Here is a 22,745-nt window from a genome sequence, read left to right as displayed (position 1 = left end):
ATAATCATGTATATCTTTGTTTTTTAAAGTATTATCATCATTTCCAATCATATACTTTTTTACGTACATTAGTGTGTCAACAATAAACATACACGGTAGAGGTAGTATATTCAGTGCTTTAAATATTGGTTTGCAGGACTGTCAAGCACCACTCCCTGTCATAATCCTTCTTTTTTGTATTCTGAAAGTCCCTTGAGCTGCTGGGGAATTTCCCCAGAATATGAGTCCATACTTGAGATGGGCATTGAAGTACGCATAATAGGCACACAATAGTGCCTGTTCATTTATGCATCGTTTGAGAACCCTAAGAAGATAACAGCCCGTGCTCAGCTTGGCATTAATTTGTTCTATGTGTTCGTCCCATATTGTCTCTTTGTATCCAGATGCTGAGAAATTTTGTAGCCTCATCATTTGCAATAGGGTGTTGATTGATTTTTATTTCTGGATATATCAATGTGGTGTTTTGATGGTAATGGAAATTTAAGGCTACTGTTTTGTTGTAGTTTATTATCAACTGATTTTCTGCTGTCCAATTACTTAGATGTTTTGTAACTGTGTTTACTTCTTCTTGTATATCTTCATTTTTTGCTGCTTTTACCAATATTGTTGTGTCATCAGCAAACAGTATTACTTTGTGTGAATCAATATGTATATCCAAATCATTGATATATAACAAGAAAAGTAGAGGTCCCATTACCGAGCCTTGCGGTACCCCATAAGTGATTGGGTTTTCTGATGATACATATTCTGTGATTATTCGTGCTTTATCACCTATATGTCTGATGGATACTTTTTGTTTACGGTCGCTGAGAAATGAACGAATCCAGTCATTTGCCAACCCCCTAATTCCATAGTGCTCTAGCTTCTTCAATAGGGTTTTGTGGTTTACCATATCAAAGGCTTTGGTTAGGTCCAAAAATATACCTGTTGTTTGTTGTTTTTCATCTATTGTTTTTAATACAGTAGATATGCATTCATAGTTTGCTGTCTCCGTTGATTTCTTGCTTCTAAAGCCATGTTGAGTATTAGATAGCACACTATTTTTGTTTATAAACTCTAACAACTTACTACACATAATTTTTTCTATTACTTTTGAGAAACAGGATTTTAATGTAATGGGACGATAGTTTATTACTTCATCTTTGTCACCTGCTTTGAAAATAGGGATGACTTTTGACGTTTTTAGTTGATCTGGAAAGATGCCTGACTCTAGGGAACAGTTGCATAAGTGAGTAAGGGGTTCAATTATATTTTGGATTCAGAGTTTTCAGATTCTACTTGGTATACCATCAATTCCAGCTGAGTATGTTGTCTTTAGTTCTCTGACAGCCTTCAGTGTCTCCTCCCTGCTTACTTGGTCCACAAACATTGAAAATTTATTACTGTTGCACTTGTTTACCACTTGATGCTCAGTTGAATAAAATTAGTTTTTATTAAATTTTCAGCTATCCCAGTGAAGTATTTGTTGAATATGTTTGCTGTTTCTGTAGGCTGTAAAATCTTTTTATTCTTGTGCATCAAGACAATGTTCTCCTCAATCCTCTTATTTTTGCCAGTTTCTTTTTTAATGATGTCCCACATAGCTTTCACTTTATTTGTAGAATTTTTTATGTAGTAGTCACTGTACATTCTTTTTGCCTGCTTAATGACCTTTTGTAAGATTTTAGTGTATGTTTTGTAGTGAGTATGCATTTCCTCAGTGGCATTATTTTCTTTGCAGATTCTGTGGAGCTCCCTTTTTTTCTGGCAAGAAGTTCTGATTCCCTTAGTAATCCAACCCTTTCCTCTTGTCTTCTCTCTTATATTTACCATTTTTTGAGGGAAGGCTGTATCAAAATGCTTTACCATTTGTCCTAGAAAAATATTGAATTTCGAATTCAGATTTTGCTTTTCATAGACATCAGACCAGTCTTCAGTATGCAATAGTGAGTTAAAGTGGTCAATGCTTTTCTGCCTGTAGATCCTTCTCTTGACCTTTAGTAAGTAATTCTTAACTGGTCTTCCTTCGTTTGTGGTATTTGAGCTTTGTGGCCACTGTATCCAGTGTTAAACACTTTTACTGACCACTCCAATTTCTCTTTATCAATCAGGATTTGATCTAAACCTGTCTGACTGGTTGGTGTTATTCTTGTTGCAACTTAACTGTGGCTGTAAGGTTGTGTGTTTTAATGAGATTGCCAAGTGCGGTTTTCTGTTTACATTTACTAAGAAAATCTATGTTAAAGTCACCACATACTACAACATCACACCTTGTTTTATGCAGCTTATTTAAGAAAATTTCCTTTTTTCTAAAAATACCTCAAACTTTCCCGTTGGAGAGCGGTACACTGTAGCTATTATCAAATCTAATTTTGGAATTTTTATCACTGTCTTTTCACAGCTTATGGAGGTGACATTATCTATTTTAGCAACCTCTATATTATCTTTTACATATATGGCTACACCTCCATAGTGACCACTACTAGGTCTACAATGGTACTCAGCCAGAGTAAAATTGTGTAGGCAGACAGATCTCGTCAAGCCAATGTTCTGAAAGACACATTACAGAAATATCCTCTAGTTCATGCCTTAATAAAATATTTAGTTGTTCTACTTTATTGCTTAAGGGCTGAACATTTGGGTAAAAGATCTTTATTACAGAATTTGTGGGAAAATCTACAGTACCACCTACCTTCTGTTTAAATGTTTCTTGTTTGTGCAATTTGTAGCTACTGCTTTTGGCAGTAAAAAATCATTCAGATGAGGAGGCTGCCTGATATTTCTTATAGTTGGGCGAGATGAGTCTTCCCTAGTGATCCATTTCTCCAAGGTACTCTGACCTACAATCTTTTTGTGCTTCTTGTCATTCTTGTTTACAAGACGGCAGATTTCTTCAGCCAAGAACTGTTTACCATAGTAATTCAAATGTAGGCCGTGACTGGTATGCATGTCCCTGTTTAATGTACTGACATCCATTAGATTCACATAAGGATATTTTTTGCACAGTTCATTTATCTCAATGTTCACTCTATCAGTTTGTTTACACATGACCAGGGCGGTAAGTCATGCCTATGGGATTGATTTACCACAGTTACGTTTGTTTTGTTTAATTTGGGCAGCACACTGTCGAGAACTGTGATGAGTATTTTACCTTTATCTGTGCCAACGTCGTTTGCGCCTGCACAAATTACGACACAATCATTAAAGTCAAGGTTTTCACATGATTTTGCAAGAGACTTCGTAACTTCTTCCATTCCTACCCCTGGCTTTATAAAGGCTTGTACGCTTAGGTTTGACTGTGTGTCTGTCACTTTTTCCGCCATTTGACGACCGTGACTATCGGCAAAAATTAGTACTTTTTTGTGTTTTTTTGCGTTGGTCATGTTTTGCAACACTAGTATATTTCACGGAACGTGACTCCTGCTGTTTTTTAATAGTTTCTGGACTCACTTGTTTTTCAGCTACACTGTTTCCAGACTCGTTTGGAGTTTTGTTTGAAGCAGTTACTTTGATATGTCCAAGTTTTGTGCATGTCGCTGCTGTACTTCTTTCGTTTACTTCACTGGTGTCCGATGTTGTTTGGAGCTTGTGTTGATAATGTTCTTCTTGATTATCACAGTCCCGATTTTCCAACTGTTTCTGTAGCTGGATTACAGTCCTTTTTAGTTCTTCTATTTCACTATTTCTTGCGGATATCACAATACGAAAGTCGTCACAATGTTTACACTATTTGTGCACTGAACTTGCTTCCGTCTTTTCACTTGCTTTCGATCTTGTGATGATTTCATGTACGTTTTTTACTTTTAACTTACAGCAATAACATTTCCCGGGTTGGATTAAACTAGTTTTTCTGCACTGGTTGCATAGAAACTCATTTTGTTTCATGATTTTCACGGAACTCGAATTTCGCATACCTTTTTTCACCGCCATCTTTAAATTATTGTTGGTGGTAATCTGTCCATCAGATAGGAATGTTAAGCTTGGCGACCTTCTTGCTGTTTTTCAAGAGGAGTAGGCTGTATGACAGCACTGGGTTTCATCCTCTCCCTTCTCTCAACATCTCCAACATGAACGCTACACTGCACTGCATATACACACACATTACAGTCACCTACACTTAGCTGATACACTTACCCATACTTAACAATGGAAAGGTGCCTATGAGCACAAAGGATAGGGAAAAACCTATCCAATTAGGTGGCTTAACCTGCCCTTTGTGGTATCCCAGCCGTTCATGCCACATTACTTTACTATTTACTTTATTCGCCAATAGATGTCAACTGATCATTGTCCTTCGGCGGCCAAGAAAAGAATAACACCAAGCTGGTCATATTTGGACACATTTGGTAATAACATCGCCATAATTCACATATCTAGAGTTTACCATGCGCGCGTAGGAACGACACTAACGCTACATTAATCCCTTGGTGACATGTCGGTGTTCATATACCTGGATCGAAGTTACACTACATTGCATATATATTGCATCAATGCGCTCAAATGGAAACTTTGTGATTTGATTGATTTGATTTGATTTGATTTATTGAGCACCCGTTTTATCATGTACAATGATATGGGATTTGTCATATGTTACATACAGAAAAAATATGAATAACAACATATTATGTAAAAAAATATCAGTGAACAATGTGAATTAAATATATGGGCAAAAACAATTACAGCTTACATGATATAAATTTGTTAACAATATAGGACACAAATAAGTTACATATATTCTGTGTATAATGGAGAGCAACAAGAAACAATGATTATAACACTCTATATTGACAAATTAATTAATTTTTCTGTGTACATAAAAGAATCTACCCCACGACACAAGTTTGTATATGAGTGACTCATAAGATAGGTGAAGGCACACTATCTTTCTGAAGCATTCATGTATTCACTAACACTGTAAAAGCTATTACTAATTAACATTCTTTTGAGTTCACTTTTAAAACTGCTCAGCTTCTGAATCTTTTTAATTTTTAAGGGAAGAGCACTATAGAGAATTTTCGGGTGGTATATTGCTCTCTTGTTGTACTGGGCTTTCTTATGCACTTCTCTGTGAAAGTCATTACTCTGTCTTGTTGTATAGTCATGGAACTCACTGTTTAAAGAAGAAAACTGGTGGTGACACTTCAGAAAGCATATACTTTCATAGATGTAAATGGATGGAAGAGTGATTGCCCCTTACAAAAGGAATGTAAAACAGAATCACAGAAGCAACACTAAGTGTGCTAGAGAGCCACTAATGTTAATGCAAATGAGTAGCTGTTAGACTCCTGGAAGTATTCTGGTTACTAATTGTTTCACTAACTTGTGTATGCCACTTGGACTTTGAGTAAATCAAATGACTTATAGGTTGTTGTTTGGAACAAGACTATAATGATTTTTTAGGTGAGATTTTCAACTGTTAAAGGAAATAATCTCTGTTGAATATATTGTGGCACAATTTTGTAGTTTGTACTAATTTGTTTGTGTTTGTTGCAATTTGTAACCCATAAAATGTGGTTTAATAAAATAGAATTAGTTCATTAAAGGATGTCATTTTCTGCCCTAGGCTGTAACTGTTTTTATAACATTATTTTAGTTTTGGCCTATATGCCATTGTCAACCACACAAGTTTAGGCCATGTCATCGCATGGGACCAAGTTAAAAATAGCAGCCACCTTGTACAGTTGTGTCCCTTTTGATAATCTGTAAATACATTATAGGTACATACGTCAGAAATAGTGTCACAGATTCAAATTGCTTGAGAGCACAGAGTGTCATTAAATCAAGGATACCTACAGTAGAACCAACAGCTTATTAATATGAGTAATATAAAGCATAAACATGTTACAGACAAGCTATATACCTGCAGGCTGAAGCACAAGTGTGGTCTTCACAAAATTAACCAACATTAGGAAGAGATAGATTAAGGGATGATTACACATCAAAGAATAGTAAATCAACAGTACCGTACATTATCAACATCCACACCACTTATGGCAGTGATGTGGGCAAATTTATGTTGTACAACTAAATAGCGGTAAATAATGGAAGTAAGTTGCTTAATTACTTCAGATACATTTGATTTTATGTCAGTGATTAATTATTTCACTTTATAAATATCACATTGTATTGTGCACACCGTCCTAAACACTGTTATTATTTTCAATTTGGAAATGCTAACGGTTAATTTCCCCCAAAAAACTGTATATTGCAGTGAGGGGAACTTGATAGTGCAGGGCCATTAGCATGTGCTAGATGGATAAACTACCTCTGTGGAGGAGGAAGAATCTATCTTGCCTTCCACAAGCAGTTTTCTCTCGGTCTTCCATTCTTATTCTTCCCTCTTGGTTCTTGTGTCTTCCCCTAAATTAATTAACAGTGTATGTGATATTTAAGTGATGGGTGATAGTTACTGATCTTGGCATTGGTAACACTTGTGGAAGTGTCTAACATGTCTCTTGTTAGTACTGTATTGAAAAATTGAAATAGTAATACCACTTGGCAAATGTTACCTACTGCCACAGTGATGTGCTTTGCATTAATGCTTCTTTGTTTCAAAAAGAAGTATGAGACTGATATTAGAATTTTTTATATGTCGAGTTCATGATGAACGAAATGATGCTTTGCTTAGCTTTTGTTTGTTGTCCAATTATTACTCCTTTTTGTCATTGGCACAGTTTATCCAGTGGTATGATCCTGCATAGAGGGCTATATCAGGGTTTCAGTTGTTTTAGTGTTTTGTTAGTAATTTTTCCTGATAACCATTTCCAGGTATCACAAGTTCCAAAGTACAACACAGTTTACAAACACGCTCTACACAGTATTACTGTAGTTTAAAAATATGTTCGGCAGTGGACTGTCTTCCTTTTGCCAGGACGACAATGACTGACTCCAATGGACTTAAACACATCCATCACAACGCAAAGAAAAGCAGCCCATAATATATTGTACATCCTTTTAAATTATTTTGTAAATTTTTCAATAATAATAATAATCATCATCATAATAACAATTGCACATTTAATTTTGTTGTTGTGGTCTTCAGTCCTAAGATTGATTTGGTGCAGCTCTCCATGCTACTCTAACCTGTGCAAGCATCTTCATCTCCTAATAACTGCTACAACCAGCAACCTTCAGAATCTGCATACTTTATTCATCTCTTGACCTCTTTCTATGATTTTTACATCCCACATTTCCCTTCAGTACTTAATTGGTGACCCCCGATGTCTCAGAATGTATCTTATCACTCTATCCCTTCTCCTAGTCAGGTTGTGCCACAAATTTCTTTTCTCCCCAGTCCTATTCATTACCTCCTCATTAGATACATGATTACTAATCTCATCTTCAGCATTCTAATACAGCACCTTGTTTCAAAAGCTTCTGTTCTCTTTTTGTCTAAACTGTTTATCATCCCTGTTTCACTTCCACACATGGTTACACATCATACAAATACTTTAAGAAAAGACTTCCTAACACTTAAATCTATATCAATATTAACAAATTTCTTTTCTTGAGGAACACTTTTCTTGCCATTGCCAGTCCACATTTTATATCCTCTCTGCTTCAGCCATCATTAGTTATTTTGCTGTCCAAATACCAAATCTCATCTACTACTTTAAGTGTCTCATTTCATAATGTGGTTCCATCAGCATCACCTGATTTAATTAGACTCTATTCCATTATACTTGTTTCGCTTTTGTTGATTTTCAACTTACATACTCCTTTCAAGACACTGTCCATTCCACTCAACTACTCTTCCAAGTCCTATGATGTCTCTGACACAATTACAATGTCATTGGCAAATCTCAAAGTTCTTATTTCTTCTCTCTAGACATCAATACCTACTGTGGAATTTTCTTTGGTTTCCTTTACTGCTTGCTCAGTGTGCAGACTGAATAACACCAGGGTCAGGCTACAACACTATCTCACTCCCTTCTCATCCACTACTTGCCGTTCATGTCCTTCGACTCATTAACTGCTATCTGGTTCTTTTACAAGTTGTAAGTAGCCTTTTGCTCTATGTATTTTATCCATGCTACCTTTAGAATTTCACAGAGAGTAGTCCAGCCAACATTGTCAAAAACGTTCACTAAATCTACAAAAGCTGTAAATGTAGGTTTGCCTTTCCTTAACATACCTTCTAAGAGAAGTCTAAGAGAAGTCGTAGGGTCAGTTTTGCCTCACATGTTCCAACATTTCTCCTGAATCTAAACTGATGTTGCCTGAGGTCAGCTTCTACCAGTTTTTCCATCCTTCTGTAAAGAGTTGTGTTAGTATTTTGTAACCATGACTTATAAACATGACTTATTCAGTGATATTCATAACTGTCAGCAGCTGCTTTCTTTGGAATTGAAATTATTATATTCTGCTTTAAGTCTGAGGGTATTTCACTTTTTTGATACTGCTTGAACACCAGATAGAAGAGTTTTGTCATGGCTGGCTTTCCCAAGGCTATCAGAAGTTCTGACAGATTGTCATCTACCCCTGGGGCCTTAATTTGATTCAGGTCTTTCTGTGCCCTGTCAAATTCTTCTCACTATATCCATATCTCCCATCTCATCTTAATGTACAGCGTCTTCCATTTCTAGAATATTGCTTCAATTCCATCTCCCTTGTATGCACCCCCTATATTCTTCTATCACCTTTCAGCTTTCCCTTGTTTGCTTCAGACTGGTTTTCCACCTGAGCTCATGACATTCATAGAAATGGTTCTTTTTTCTCCAAAGGCCTCTTAAATTTTCCTGTAGGTGGCATCTATCTTTGCCTCAGTGATACATGCTTCTAAATCCTTACAATATTTGTCCTCTAACCATTGCTGCTTAGCCATTTTGCACACCCTGTCAATTTCATTATTTAGATGTTGGTTTTCCCTGTCGCCTCCTTCATTTATTGCATTTTTATATTTTATCAGTTCATAAATGAAATTCAATATCTCTTGCATTATCCAAGGGTTTCTGCTAGGCCTTGTCTTTTGACCCATTTGATTCTCTGCTGCATTCACTGTTTTGTTTCTCAGAGCTAAACATTCATCTTCTGCTGTACTCCTTTCACTGTTCTTGTCAAACGTTCCCTAATGTTGCCTCTGAAACTCAGAACAACCTTAAGTTCTTTCAATTCATCCAGGTCATACCTCATTAATATACTTCCTTTTTGCAATTTCTTCAGCTGTAACCTGCAATTCACAGCCAATAAATTGTGGTCAGAGTTTACATCTGGCCCTGGAAATGTCTTAAAATTTAAAATCTGGTTCCGAAGTCTCTGTCTTACCATTGTATAATCAGTCTGAAACCTTCCAGTGTCTCCAGGTATACAAACTTCTTTCATGATTCTTGAATCAAATGTTAGTGCTGATTTAATTATACTCTGTGCTAAATTCCATTAGATGGCTTCCTCTTTCATTCTGTTCCCCCAGTCGTTATTACCTACTATTTTTGCTTCTCTTTTCTGACTATCGAATTCCATTGGCCCATCACTGCATAATTTTCATCTCCTTTAACTTTCTGAATGATTTCTTTTATTTTTTCATAGATTTCTTCAATCTCTTCATCATCAGTGGAGCTAGCTGACATATGAAATTGTATTATTACAGTGGGTGTAGCATTCATACCAATCTTGGCTACAGTAATACGATCACTTTGCTGTTCCTAGTAACTTTCTGCATTCCCATTTTCTTATTCATGATTAAAGCTACTTCTGCGTTATCCCTATTTGATTATGTATTTATAACCCTGTATTCCGCTGACCAGAAGTCCTGCTCATCCTGTCACCAAACTTCACTAACTCCCACTATATGTAACCTTAATCTGTCCATCTCCATTTTTAAACTTTCTAAACTACTTGCCCAATTAAGGGATCTAACACTGCACACTCCAATCAATAGAATGCCAGTCTGTTCCTCCTGGTGATTACATCCTCCTTAGTAACCCCAGCCTGGAAATCTGAATGGAGGACTGTTTTATGTCCAGAATATTTTATCCAAGTGGATGCCATCATCATTTAACCATACAGTAAAGCTGCATTTCTTCAGGAAAAATTACGGCTGTGGTTTCCCCTTCCATTCATTCTTTTGAGTAGCAGCACAGCAAGGTCATTATGGTTGATGTCACAAGGCAAGATGAATACTCTGTACTCATTAGACTGTCCATTCCATTCGGGAGATCATGTAATTCTTCTTATCTTTTCGCAGGATAGCAATATCATTAATTGTATCATTGATATCCTCTCACCTTGAATTTGAATTCCACTCCTGAACCTTTCTTTTATTTCCATCATTCCTTCTTTGATGTACAGATTGAACAGTAGGGGGACAAAGACTACATCCCTGTCTTGCACCCTTTTTAATCTGAGCACTTCGTTCTTGGTCATCCACTCTTATTATTCCCTCTTGGCTCTTGTAGATATTGTATATTACCTATCTCTCCATATAGCTTACCCCTCCTTTTCTCAGAATTTCAAACATCTTGCACCGTTTTACATTGTCGAACACTTATTCCAACTTGACAATCCTATAAATGTGCCTTGAGTTTTCCTCTCACACAGTAATTTATCTTACGTTTATTGATTCTCTTAATTAATACAGCCAGTGGTACATATCCTAGCATAATTACAATCTCAAATACATTGCTACTTTACATTTTACAACTAGTCTCTGTAATATGTTGACAGTCAAATTAAAACTGTGTAACTTTTCAACAGAAACAAATGTAACTCAACTTTCACATAAGTCATTTAGTATTACCCATAATGCTACTGTTAAGTCATGACTAGTATTTTTTTTTTTTTTTTGAGAATCAAACATTCCAAACAGATTGGCATCATTTAGTGCATTAAATTCTTTCCAATTTCCTTTAAGCTAGTTACAAAATCAGTTCAGATACTTCGCCCACTAGTCAAGCTGTTATTATGTACAAAAATTAAATAGTCTTTCCCAAATTGATTCTTTACATATGATAGTTTTTGAATAATTTTTTGTCATGATGTTGAAAACTCATTTGCTACAGACAATGTAAATACCAAATTTTTACTTTCTTCAGACACAAAGTTATCTTTCAAATCAAGAAAGCAACTGACTTCATCAGTGTCATCTACCTCATTCTCAAAATCAGTTTCTGTGTAAGCATTACATGAATTAGCTACATCATTATCCATCCTAATCACATCAGAGACATGGGTATTTTCAACATAACCCACAGAATTAGTTTCAGATCCCAAAACAAATTTCAGCTCAGTCATCAGTGTGTCTACACTTTTTATTTCGTCATGAATGTTCTCGACATAAACTTCATCTTCACTTCTATCTACTGCTAATTTTGCTACTTTAAAGTTTTTGTGTTTTGTCCTCTCCCTCAGAATTATCACTCACCATTTTCACGTTTTCTGAAGAACTTCAACATTAATTCATGATTTATAGATTTTGCCATGAATTGAGGGAATTGTTTTTCTACTTCTTGCATTAATATTAGCTGTCTTTTTACTACTGGCTGCAAAATTGTTGTCTACGACATACTCAAGGACTGGAATTTTCTGTCTATGGTCTGTTCAAGTGTTGCAAAATTTTTATCTTTGGATTGTTCAAGGGATACAGTGGTCTGTTTTGCACTTTCAGTAATTGTTTGTTTACAATTACAGATCCCACTTTACTTGCAAACATATTGTTGCTATGCAAATCTGTTATTAATATTTCCCATAAGTCCAACAAATTATCCACCTCACTCTGTCTCTGTTTGTGATTTCAGTTTCATTTTTGTCATGACTGTTCACCTTTTTCGGAAAATAACAAGAAATAGCAAATTAGTTGAAATCACTGCACTTATCTTCATGTGTCCCTGTTCATTGTTCCTTCTGTTGATTGTAAATGTATATTTCAGTGTCTGTTTTATACATCATAGCTGTTCAAAATTAATTTCACTGTCATTATTCCTGCAACATTTTCATTAATTATCACATATTATCATTTACTTGATCATGATTAAGTCCCCATATTCTAATGCATTAGTTATTATTACGATCATTATGTAATCAAAATAATAATAATAATAACAATAATACTTAGCAATCCTCACTAACTGCTTCTGTGATATGGTTTTCGTGAACACTTCCTCATGTCTCAAAAAGAAATCAGAGATTGAAGCTATAATTATTTCATAATTTCATTGGAAGACACAATTTTTTTACACTTGTTCATTGTCCAGTATATTATTACTGTTGAGGAAAGTAATTTTCCTGCACAGACTGTTTTTGTATTTGAAATAAGTACTTAATTTCACGCTTTTGCCATTAACTACTTTCACCATCTTGGACATTTTCAAGTTTCGTGGTAGTAATACATATGAAAAGATAGAATAGAAGCAATAAAATCATATATATATGTCGTGGTGAAAAACTGTAGTCACGTAGTAACTTCTCTTCCACACATTTGTGTTGAGGAAGCTCCATGTTAATGGTGTCCTTAATAAATATTTCATACGATCATGGTGGTAGCAGACCAAAAGGTGCAACCTGCATATACATAACTGTTTAGCGTTATTCATCTTAAAAACATACAAATGTGACTGTATTTGAGAAGGAGAGTTGCTACTCACTATATAGCAGAGATGCTGAGCTGCAGATAGGCACAACAAAAAACTTTCAGACTTAAAGCTTGTGGCCACTGGCCTTCATCAAAACACACACACACACACACACACACACACACACACACACACACACACGAATGCAACTCACACCACACACACAACTGCAGTCTCAGGCAACTGAAACCACACTGCGTACAGCAGCACCAGTGCATGATGGGAGTGGCAACTGGGTGGGGGTAAGGAGGAGGCTGGTGGGGTGGGGAGGGGGAGGGATAGTATGGTAGGGATGGCAGACAGTGAAGTGCTGCAGGTTAGGCGGAGGGAACGAATAGGTGGGGAGGGCATGGGAGAAGCAACCGAAAAGGAGAGAAATAGAGAGAAATAAATAAAAAAAAAAAATAAAATGACTGGGTGTGATGGTGACAGCAACTAACGAAGGTGGAGGCCGGGAGGGTTACAGGAACGTAGGATGTATTGCAGGGAAAGTTCTCACATGCGCAATTCAGAAAAACTGGTGTTTGTGGGAAGGATCCATATGGCACAGGCTGTAAAGCAGTAATTGAAATGAAGGATATCATGTTTGGCAGTGTGTTCAACAACAGAGTGGTCCACTTGTTTCTTGGCCACAGTTTGTCAGTGGCCATTCATGCCGACAGACAGCTTGTTGGTTGTCATGCCCACATAGAGTGCAGCACAGTGGTTGCAGCTTAGCTTGTAGATTACATGACTGGTTTCACAGGTAGCCCTGCCTTTGATGGGATAGGTGATGTTGGTGACTGGACTGGAGTAGGTGGTGGTGGGAGGAAATATGGGACAGGTCTTGCATCTAGACAGGGGTATGAGCCATGAGGTAAGGGATTAGGAGCAGGGGTTGTGTAAGGATGGACTGTGGGAGGGGCGGGAAGGATAGTGGGCAGCACATTTCTCATCTCAGGGTATGACGAGAGGAAATCAAAACCCTGGCGGAGAATGTAATTCTGTTGCTCCAATCCTGGATGGTACTGAGTTATGAGAGGAACGCTCCTCTGTGGCCGTACGGTGGGACTTTGGGAGGTAGTGGAAGACTGGAAAGATAAGGCATGGGAGATTTTTTTTTTCTCTAGGAAGGTGCCTTGTTGGGTTGAGTAGGGCCAGGTGAAGTAAATGGGGGAGAAGTTGTTGAGGTTCTGGGTTATGTGGACAGGGTGTCCTCACCTTCAATCCAGATAGGAAAGATGTCATTATTGAATCTGAACCAAGTGAGGGATTTAGGATTCCGGATTTCTAGGAAGGACTCCCCTAGATGGCCCATGAATAGGTTGGAATGGAATGGTGCCATGCGGGTGCCCATAGCGTTACCCTGGATTTGTTTGTAGGTAATTAAAAGGAGAAGTAATTGTGGGTTAGGATATATAGTTGGTCATGGTGACTGGGAAGGAGGTTGTTGGTTTGGAATCTGTCAGGTGTTGGGAAAGGTAGTGTTCAATAGCAGTAAGGCAGTGGGCATTAGGAATGTAAGTGTACAGGGAGGTGGCATCAATAGTGATGAGCAGGACACCCTGTGGTAAAGGGACAGGAACTGTGGAGAGTTGGTGGAGGAAATGGTTGGTATCTTTTATATAGGAGGGTAGGTTCTGGGTAATAGGTTGAAGGGGTTGTTGGTTGGGGGTATCCTGGGTGGTTAGGTTTATGGACTTTAGAAAGCATTTAGGTGGTAGGAGTGTGGGGAGTGGTAGGGGTGAGCAGAGAGATGGACTCTGGGGAGAGGTTCTGGGATGGGCCTAAGGGTTTGAGTAGTGATTTGAGATCCTGCTGGATTACTGGAATGGGGACACTGTGGCAAGGTTTGTAGGTGGAAGTATTTGAGAGCTGGCAGAGTCCTTCCACCAGGTAATCCTTGTGGTTCAGAGCACAGTGGTGGAGACTTTGTCCGCTGGTAGGATTATAAGGTCGGCATTAGTCTTTAGATGGTGGATTGCTGTTCTTTCTGTGTAAGGTTAGTCTGCATGTTAAGGTATTTGGGGAATGATGGTGAGGCAAGGTTTGAGGTTAAGAAATTCCGGAACGTTAACAGAGGATGGTTTGGGGACAATGGGGGTGGATCATGGTTGGATGGAGGAGTGAACTGATTTAGGCAAGGTTCAATATTGGTCTTTGGTTGAATCTGATTGCTAGGGTTGGTCTCACAAAAGTGTTTCCACTGTAGGGGCTGAGAGAAGGAGAGAAGGTCTTTAACAAGTCCTGCATGATTGGGTTTGGGAGTGGGGCAGAAGGTAAGGCCTTTGGAAAGGACTGATATTTCTGTGGAGCTAAGGCTTCTGGAGGAAAGGTTCATGACTGTGTTGTGGGTCTGTTTAGGTCCTGGATTCTGTGTGGTGGTGAGAGGGAGTTTTGGAGGGTGGGGTAAGTGTAGTGGGTCTGTGAGATAGGGTTTGTCAGCTATGAGGGGGTGTGGGGTAGGTTTCGAAATTGTTGTAGAGGTGGTGGACAGTGGTACTCCAAGGCAGGAGCAGGAAGTGAGCAGGATGGAGAGCTTTTTGAGGTGGCATTGTTCATGTTGCTCAAGTTCCTGCAGGGCAAGAGGTTCAATGTGTGGTATGGGTTCCAGGAATTTGGGACTGCATAGCAGGAGAATCTTGTGGATGGAGAGAAGGTACTGCAAGGAGGTTTGGGCTTGAGTGATTTGGTTTTGCAGGACTATGTTGGTGAGGGCTAAGGATTGGCAGAATATTGAACAGTTGGAGGTCATTGTGCAAGGAGGGGTGGATGCCAGAGATGGGTAATTTGATGGTAAGGCAATTAGGGGGGATTCCGTGCGCCAAGCAACAATGCAGGAACAGTATGTGTGACTGGGATGTTGCTAGGGATAAGGAAACTTTTCTGTATTGATGCAGATGGAAGTAGCAAGGATCCATGGTGATGGAAAAATGCGAAAAAATGCGTAAATAATTTAGAATAATGTCTGAAGAATTTCGTAAAAATACACCCCAATATGTGTGAAAATTCATGAAAATGATTAAATGTACGCAAAAGGGGGAAACAAGATGAAATCTGAGGGAGTCGACAATAGCGAAACATGAAAACTCGCTAAAATTCACGAGAAGTCACAAGGATCAGTGTGAAGAATAACTGATAAAAAATAGATATTACTGTGGGTAGCAGGTCTGAGGGTAGATAAGTGTGAAGAAGGAGGACGGCAGATGTGACTGGATGGTGGAATAAGTGGGTGTGAACTGGGATAGAATGTAGAAAGTGTGGGGGATGGGGAGGGGTTCACAGGATGAGATACAATATCATGTGGCACAGGAAATGTACAGGAGTAAACACGCAAAATTTCAGGAAATGACACAGGGAGAGTGATCAGTTTGAAAGTATAGGATTAATTGTATTGGTGGGAGTAGCGTATGCTGCAACAACAATCAGCGTGGTCTTGTAGCCATCTGTTGTGCATGGCAGATACAGTTGATACAGTGTGGCTTGTAAGTAGAGCTTGCAGTGCGATTTGTAAGGCGACAAGAGGAACACAGGAAAGAAGAGAAAGAGGATGGACATTGAGTATAGTTATGCAAAAGAAAATATTAACAAAGGAGAACAGCACTGGGTTAGGATCGAAGGCAAAAATCAATCATTTGATATTACCATAAATGATATTACAACTTAGTTTCACATATTTTAATTCTGTATGCAAAATGAGAAAAATGCAACCATTTCAGGAGTTTTGTCCTTGTACCAGGGTACACCATATCAAAAATGTTAGTTCCACATTTCTAATAAAACTACACACAGCACGGTTAATGTCTTACAATGGAATGACGTTCATGTCAGCTAATTTAATTGAACAGTTTTATCATCAGAGATTTAAAAATGCAGCTTACACAAAAAGAAGGAGATAAATGCTTGGTCAAAGACATTATTACATATACTTAATCTAAAAGTTTTACAAAATGTATCAAAAGTGAAAATGATTATATGTGAAGTTATGAAAAGTAAGGAAGCTGGGGAGTGTGAAATTTTGACCACTGTTCAGAAATATACTAGAGTGTGGCTTGGTCACAATACTGTTGCAATGCACGCATGAAACAAAGGTCTGTGTCTTCCAAGTCTTCTGCAGGCTTGACATATGACTGCATGCAATACTGCCACAGTTACTGAGACCACTTCATATAGACACAGCATACTGTCTTGAAAATTAGAAGCTCTTAAAACTATAGTACATATAATGATGAAAATACTGAAACTAGGATACAGGTACTGAAACAGTATAACAAAATTAAAATGGTCTCATACATCTAGGAAATTGTAAAAATAATAATAATTACATATTATATTGTTTGTGGGAGGAGGATCCATTACAAAAGAAGAAAGGTAGGTCTTATACAATTTTAGGTGGGAAGATCCATTCCAAGCACAAAGGGAAAACAGCATGAAATAAATGTTTCAGTGTTGTGCAAAAATTCCCTAAAATCACCTGTTTTTCAACTGCCTGTCTGTTTAAAATATTTTCTGGGCATTTATTATAATGGGTATAAATTTTGATATTTTCTAAAATATTCATGATACACACCTTTTTCACTTTATATAATATGTGCAGAGCCTTCTCAGTGTCTTAAATGTCAGGGTTCTCACTACACAGGCAAGGTCTAAATGATGAAGCATTGCTATCACAAGAATATGTTCCTTAAATTTCATGTTGAATGATCTGCCTGTTTGATGTCGATATTGTCACATGTCCCGCAGTTGATTTTATTAATCCCTGACTGGGTAAATGAGCTACGATACTGTACAGCATGTTGGATTGCCTAGCCTAAAGAGTCACTGGATTGACAAGTAATCTGCAATCCCATATTGTGGAACAATATATAAAAGACTACTGACAAATTATTATGCAGTTTTGTCATTGGCACCATTTGTCTTGTTCTATGGTCTGGTTTGCAAAATATATTTCAGGGTTTCAGTTTTTCATTGTACATTGTTAAATGAAATGTAGCCTCACCAAGGCAACAGTGATTGACTTCAGTGGACCATATGCCAAAGATGTCAGTTATGTCACAAACAAAAACAATTCATATATATATTGCAAATTAGTTTTGTTATTTTGTAAATGTTTTGATAATAATAATAATAACAATAGTAGTAGTAGTAGTAGTAGTAGTAGTAAATGTGCTTTTGACATTGAAAGTTTTCATATAAATTAATTATATAAGGATGTGAGAATTTAAAATTGAGATCTGAATAGATGTTTCACTTTGATACATGTATATACCTATCTGTGATGTCAAAAAAGAAAGATGATGAGACTTACCAAACAAAAGCGCTGGCAGGTTGATAGACACACAAACAAACACAAATATACACACAAAATTCAAGCTTTCGCAACAAACTGTTGCCTCATCAGGAAAGAGGGGAAGGAGAGGGAAAGACGAAAGGATGTGGGTTTTAAGGGAGAGGATAAGGAGTCATTCCAATCCCGGGAGCAGAAAGACTTACCTTAGGGGGAAAAAAGGACAGGTATACACTCGCACACACACACACATCCATCCACACATACAGACACAAGCAGACATATCATGTCAAGAATGAACATTGGTGTCCCTGCATTGATGCTAATTTCTTGAATTTTCTTATCATGGTCATTACATGAGATGTATGTGGAAGTAAGTGATATGTTGTCTGACCCCTCCCAGAAAGTTCTCTCTCAAAATTTCAGTAGTAAACCTCGCTGTGATGCACAACACCTCTCTTATAACGTCTCTCAGTGGAGTTTGTTGAGCATGTCAATAACACTCTCAAAGCAACTAAAGGATCCCTTGATGCAATGAGCTGCTCTTTGTTGGATCTTCTGTATTTCTTCTATCAGTCCTACCTCTTAAGGATCATACACTTATGAACAACATTCAAGAACCAATTGAAAAAGTGCCTTACAAGCACTTCTTTCATCAATGAGCTACATTTTCTTAAGATTCTTCCTGTGAATCTCAGCCTACCATCTGTTTTCCTACTATTTGCTTTATGTAGTCACTCCACTTAAGGTCAGTCTGGATAGTTAGTCCTACAAAAATATCTAGGTACATACAGTTTCCAGCAACTTGCCATCAATAGTGTAGTTGTGCAGCAGTGGATATATTTTTGTATGAATGTGCAATATATTATATTTATTTACATTCAGGGTCGTCAACTGTCAGAACCTGCAACATTCATCAACCCTTCATTTGACGTTGCTACTTTATTATAGACAACCGCATCATCTGCGAACAGTCTTAAGGAGCTTCCAATGCTTTCTACTAGATCAGAAGTAGGCAATCATTTTGGCTCAAGGGTCACATTGTGGAAGCAAAGGTTATCAGAGAACCACACCTTATAAAATGATTGCATTCATTAGTTAACGCATTTCAGAAAATGTATAAGTTTTCCTTTAAATTCAATAAATATAAATTAAATAATGTAGTGGCAATCTTAATCAGTTTATTTATTGTGGTAATTTCATACCATCAGTAGCTGGAAGCACATTTAATTTTAGAATCAATTTTATGAGACAATTTTCTACGATTTATTAAATCAACAGTGATACTGCTGGTCGAGATTCTCACCAAAGCCTGCAAGTTAATGTCTCTCAAAGAGCATCTAGGTCCCTACATTTACTCTTGTTCTTAAGGCAAGAAAAACTTCGCTCACAAATATATGTAAACCCAGATACAGAGAACATTTTCTCAGCAAATTTATTTGTACATAGAAAACTTTCACTTGACCAAGATTTGTAAAAGACAACGAACATCACAGCATTCACAGTATGATGTGACTGTGTGTCAATAAGTAAATGGAAAATGCCTTTATGGGCATTCCCAGCAGCCACTGTGCCGAATGTCAACTTTGTGTGATTAGTATCTACACTGCAGATTGCGCATGCATATTGACATGCCCACTCCAAAGAAATCCTCAGTCACACATGTGAAGGAAATCTTGGTTCCAGGCTGATTTTTCTGACTGTCTTTGGGGGGGAGGGGGAGAGCACACAAAAACTCTTAGTGGGCCACAAGTGGCCAGTGGTCTGCTATTGACACACCTCTGTACAAGATCATTTGCATACACTGTAAACTGTTACGTAACACTCGTATCAAGCTTCCCTCAGGTTCTCTGCAAAATACATTTGCATCTGCCAATTTTGTTCCATTAAGTGCAAAGTGTTGAATCCTATCGGCAAGGAAGTCTTGAATCCAGTCACAGATTGAAGCAGGTACTCAGTAAACTCATATTTTTTCATTAAAAGGCAGTCTTGGATAGTGTCAAATGCCTTCCTGAAGTTAAGGAACATGGTATTAACCTGAGTGTCATTGTCTACAGGGCTAAGGATCTCACAGAGCGAGGTGAGTTTTGCAAGATCTCTGTTCACAGGAGTAGTTGATTTTTACAGAGGAAATTTTCTTTCTCCAGAAAGCCATAACTCTTGAGAATAAAATACAGTCCCTAATTCTACAAAAGATTTACGTCAATGATATAATTATGTGCATCTGTCCTACAACCCTTCTTGGAAACAGGGGTGACCTCCACTTTTTCCCAGTTGCTGAGTACCCCTCATTGCTCCAGCAATCTACGATAACGCTGCCAGAAGGGGAGCAAGTTCTTTTGCATAATCTCTGTAGAATCTTATGGTATCTCATCTGGTCCTGATGCCTTTTCACTACTAAGCAATTGTAGTTGGTCTTTTATTTCATGATCTGTTATCTCAATAATTGCCATTTGTGACTGAGAAGAGGGACTGCATCACAATCTTCCAAGGTTAAACAATTTCAGAAGACTGAATTCAGTATTTTTGCTTCTCTCTGTTATCTTCTGTTTTGGTGCCTGTATGGTCACTGAGTGAATGATTAGATGATTACAAACCACTTAGTGATTTTATGTAAGAACAAAATCCGTAAGTTAGTCAGATCAGCTGACAAAGTTTTACTTTCAAAGTCACTGAATGCTTAGCTCATTGCTTTCGTTGTGCTCTTTTTTGCTTCATTTAGCTTTTGTTTGTCAGTAAGGTTTTGACTTCTCTTAAATCTGAGATGTAGCTCTCTTTGTTTACATAGCAGCTTTCTAACATGACTATTAGACCATGGTGGGTCTTTCCCACCCTTTAAGACCATGCTTGGAAAATACTTGTCTTAGGCATATTGAATAACACTTTTGAATTTTTTTCCAACTTCTTCCGCATCACTGAATATCTGCTTCTGATTATTCAGATACTTTGCAATTTGTATCCTTCCACTCTTGCCAAGCAAAAATATTATTCTATCTTACTTAATATTCCTTGTGAAGCCCCTAGTCATAGTTGCTATCACAGCCTTATGATCACTGATACCTTTCTAGGAGGTCTAAGACATTACTTTCACAAGTTGGTTCTTTAACTACATGCTCAAAGTAATTTATGGACAAAACATCATCAAATGAATCCCTGTCTCTGGCACCAGCTTTGATAGCAAGACTCTCACAGTCTATACCTGTTAAGTTGGGTCACCTCCCCTCCACCAATTACAACTGCATGGTCAGGAAAATTATTAATGATATTCTGTAAGTTCTCTCTGAAGTGCTGTATCATTACAACTCCTGGTTCAGGGAATCTACAAAAGCATCTGATTACCATTCTTGACTGACATTTGAAGCTAAACTTCATCCAGATTACTTCACAGTCGGGAACCATGATAACCCCGCTACATGCTACTGAGTTCTTTACTGCAATAAATACGCAATCACCATTGGTGACTAACCTGTCCTTACTGTAAATATTCTGATCTGAACTTAGGATTTAGTTACTATTCACTTCTGGTATCAACCAACTTTCTATTCCTAATACCATCCAGGCATTATAACCTTCAATAAGCGATACTAATTTTGGACTTTTCTGGATGCTCCTACAGTTTACTAATATTATATGAACCTTTTATGTACCAGTCTGTGAGACCGAGCGTTCTCAGAGAACATTGTGGTTGATGTAAGTTTGATTTTGGCAGGCAATTAATCTGTTATCTGAAGTGGGAGGGGGGTTCTGTAATGTAACACACACATGTGCACATCACACATACTTTGCTACCATAGTAACCACTTCCTGCATGTAGTGCACACCTGACTTATTAAGAGGAATCCTGCAATTCTGTGCTGGTACTAGAGGTTGAGAAATTTCCATCTAATACCATCACAAAGTCATCTGAGCCACTGATTTTGACCTTCAATGCCTCCAAATCAGTGGATCGTGATCGATGCTGGATATGATGCTACAAATAGAAAGCTCATACTGCAGCCTGTGTGTGATGCTAGTTGCCTTCACCACACCAACCAAAAGGAGCCGAGGATGGCCTCAGAACCCAACCATCAGGCATCATTTGTACCAACATGTGCCACTGTTTCTAGGCAGTTGTAACCAGTGTGCTTGATAGCTTCTGGCCGGGCCTCCCCCACTCACAGACGAGACACCCCCAGCAACGATACCTAGTGCACTCTGGCACTCTTTTCTGTCTTGCATGCTGTTTCCTTGAGGGGCTCCATCACCCCCTTAACACTGAAGCTCTCAGTTACCAGCATACCAACCCTCTGCACTTGTCCAGACTGGGAAGGAAAATTGGACATTGGGCCAATAGGATAGGCATCCCATGCTGGCTTGGAAGTGTTACCAACAATAAATAATGTTGTTCGTACATTAGCCATTAACAATCATTTTAGTAAATTATCTGATAAAATCTACTGCAATGATTAACTTATGAACATTTAACTAATTTGTGGGGAGCAGTTGCAGTAATTTAAAATATACCTGAAAATACAGAAGAAACATATCTACGAAGAAGAGGTGGCTGCCCAAATTGTCTCACAATATCAGTTTGTTTTTGTATGGAATTAATTCACACTCTTTCATATTCAGAAGTTAAACACTGAACAACATTTACTTTTTTCTTTTTACTAAAATTTAAGATATGATAAGTTTAATGCACTTCTTTCAGATTTAGTTATTGGGGAAACATATGTTTTCAGATTTGCTGAACCAGTTACATAAATAATGAACCTTCTAGAATTTTGCCCCATCTCAGATAAATTTTTGTGGACACCCATAAATTTAGCTGAATGACACTGTGATGATGGTTGCAGCTTGTCCACGATGCTCGGCAAAGGAGCCATGGTATGTGTGTGAGGGCGGTTCGCAACGCTGCCCGGATGGCATCGGCTGTGAACGGCGATCACGTGCCC

This window comes from Schistocerca nitens, chromosome 9 (assembly GCF_023898315.1).
Source record: "Schistocerca nitens isolate TAMUIC-IGC-003100 chromosome 9, iqSchNite1.1, whole genome shotgun sequence".
NCBI classification, from domain to species: domain Eukaryota; kingdom Metazoa; phylum Arthropoda; class Insecta; order Orthoptera; family Acrididae; genus Schistocerca; species Schistocerca nitens.
Note: the sequence above shows the minus strand (reverse complement) of the source record.